General features: G+C 41.3%; 1 pseudogene; it reads right to left on the bottom strand.

Moving 5' to 3' along the window:
* Positions 1-435: 435 nt before the first annotated feature.
* Positions 436-1,698, bottom strand: LOC100549666 (uncharacterized; annotated as a pseudogene).
* Positions 1,699-2,596: the final 898 nt, after the last annotated feature.

Raw genomic sequence — 2,596 nt, 5'->3', positions numbered from 1 at the left:
GAACAGAAGCAGTAAGCAAGAGAGTGGGATAAGGTTGTTGTAATTATACGCACGGGAAGGCAGAGTAACAGAAGTAAAAGGTGAAATTCCCAAGCTAGGACTTTCTACAAAGTCTCCCACTGTGTTACGTTTCTCCGTAACTTGTGGAACTGAAATCCATCTCATTTACCCAATAACATTATGGCTCCGTCTTATTCATATGAAGTCCTTTCTGCCACACAGCCTCACAATGTTATTACACTACTGTTAGCACACAAGTACTGCTTTTCAACTCTTTGTGACCTTTCATTAATTCCTGTCTCCATGCCATGTTCACTTGCTAGTAAATGACTCCTGCAAAGTTTTTTTGCTATGCTACTAAATTCAGTTTGCTTGAAGGATTTTTAGAAGAAGAAAACCAAATCTGAACTTGTAGCAGAGAAGCTTTGAGCCTTATTATCTATGAAAGAAAGTAGTGAGAACAGTCAAATTCAGAATGAGTTTACATAAATGTCTTAAATGGGCTGTGGCATAAAATTTGAAGACCTCTGATAACAACTCAGAGTAAAGCATGTGTGAGAATCCTTCTTTGTTTCCTGACTGCAGATGGTTAGGGGCTACAGTTCCTTCTAACACTGCCCGGGTTCTTCCTCCCTGAGATATAGCCTCTATTTTTCTTTGCAGTTGTATACCTATAGGTTTTGACGACTCCAGAAGCCCCCTAATTAAAACAGTCATTCTCTCAGGGTCAACGGGCATCATCATAGGTCATTCATGGTGTGGCTGCAGCTTTCTATCATAATTCATTTGGAGACAAGCAGCCTTTTGAACACTCTCTACTAACTGACCAGTTGTTCCAGTAATGGCAAGAGGGTCTCCCCTTTCTAAAGGGTTGAGACCATCTGCCCAATAGGCAGCCCTCTGTGTTAAGGATTGTTGCCAGTAGTTAAAAATACTGCTGGTCCCCAGTAACCTTCTACTTCCTTTTCTGTTAATCAAATCTGGTTGCCACCAGTGAGACTAACCCTCCATACATACTCTGTCTCTGATTCCTTTGGAGAGCGGCTAAAACCTTTTTTCAATTTTGCTAGTTCGATGGCTGAGAAGGGAATTTCCTTAACATTCATTTGAAGATCTAGATCCTCGCTGTTATAGAAGATATATTCGGTTTTTATCAAAGGATGCGATGGGGCTATTGGAGTTTTTAATTTATCTAGATTTTCCTTTATTTCTTGTAGTTCCTCTTGAGGAAAAGTTTTTTTCTTGAGGCAAACTATGGGTGATAATATTGCTGGCATGCTTACACGTTAACAGTTCCTTAAAAGCCGTTTGCAACAAAGCCGAATTACGTTTCTCTCTTTCTAATTGTTCCTCAAAGTTCACTATTTGATTCTGCAGAATTTTTACAAATTCTTGTGTTACTTTAACTGATTCCTGCAGTGCTTGTATAGTTTGGGTTTCTGCTGAATGCTTTTCATCTCGGAACTCCACGGCAGCTTTTAAAGCGGCCCCAAGTACAGCACAAATAAACGACTTTCCTTTTCCAGCTCGGGTACGAGTATTCTTTTGCAGAACCCTAATACGGTCTGAAACGCTCTGCAAGTTAAGCCAGTTCTGTCGTGCCCAATCCATACCTGACAAAGAGGGTCGAACACCATGTTTTTCTAAAAGATCAAATAATACATCTTCACTTCTCATGGTGGCAATGCTGTCACTCATTTTTTTCAATACAATGAAAGATCTACACTAAGGGAGCAGGAGGTGCACATATTCAAAAGCTCAGGTAACTCCTTACCTCCCCTCAGGAAGGCACACAATATCTATTAAACAAATGCAAATACTCCAATCACTCTTCCATTTCTCTGAGGAAAGCACACGAAAAGCTTCAAATTTCACACTTAAGTTACAAGATACTTAAATCACAAAATGCAGAGAGGTCTTCCCGAGGAGACACACACGTATTCAAAATTAATTCATACGTCCCCGAGAGGTATACACATAAACAGGAAAGATTCAGAATACAGAGCGGTCATCCTGGAGAAGGACTCACGTCTAAGTTTTCAAAAATATCGCTCCATGCAACTCCAGGATGTACACACAAATAAAGTTTCAGACTATACGTGGAAGGACAACACTCTCACAGTGAGTATCCTGCCTTCGCTTACGCCATTAAATAAATGTCTCGCTCCGATTTATAGGAGGGGGAGGAGGTTCTTTTAATATCTGTATACCTGGCGTGAGATTAAGAAACAACTGTTCAAATGTTGGTCCAACCAGTTTGTTATAAATCTTAATTAGGGAGATAGGGAAAGGGAGGACTGACGCTACTATGAATTAAGGTAATGGGGAAGGGAAGGAGGGCAATAGAAAAGATAGGAAAGAAGAAGCAAGGAGTCTCTATAGGAAGCAAGAGGGAGATAGTCACCACCATGGATCCAGCGCGGCTCGTAGTTCAGTCATTGATCTTCAGTAGTGGTGGGTCGTCTGGCAGTGTGGTTCTGTTGACAATGACGACGACGACGACCATGACCATGGCGATGATGGCCCCTTTTCAATGCTTTCAAAGTGGTCGAGTCAGCTGCCTTTGGAGTGACAGCTCAAATCCAAAGTGGTTGAG

This window comes from Meleagris gallopavo, chromosome 1 (genome assembly GCF_905368555.1).
Source record: "Meleagris gallopavo chromosome 1, MGAL_WU_HG_1.1, whole genome shotgun sequence".
In the NCBI taxonomy this organism is placed as follows: domain Eukaryota; kingdom Metazoa; phylum Chordata; class Aves; order Galliformes; family Phasianidae; genus Meleagris; species Meleagris gallopavo.
This window is presented reverse-complemented; position numbering and strand designations above follow the sequence as displayed.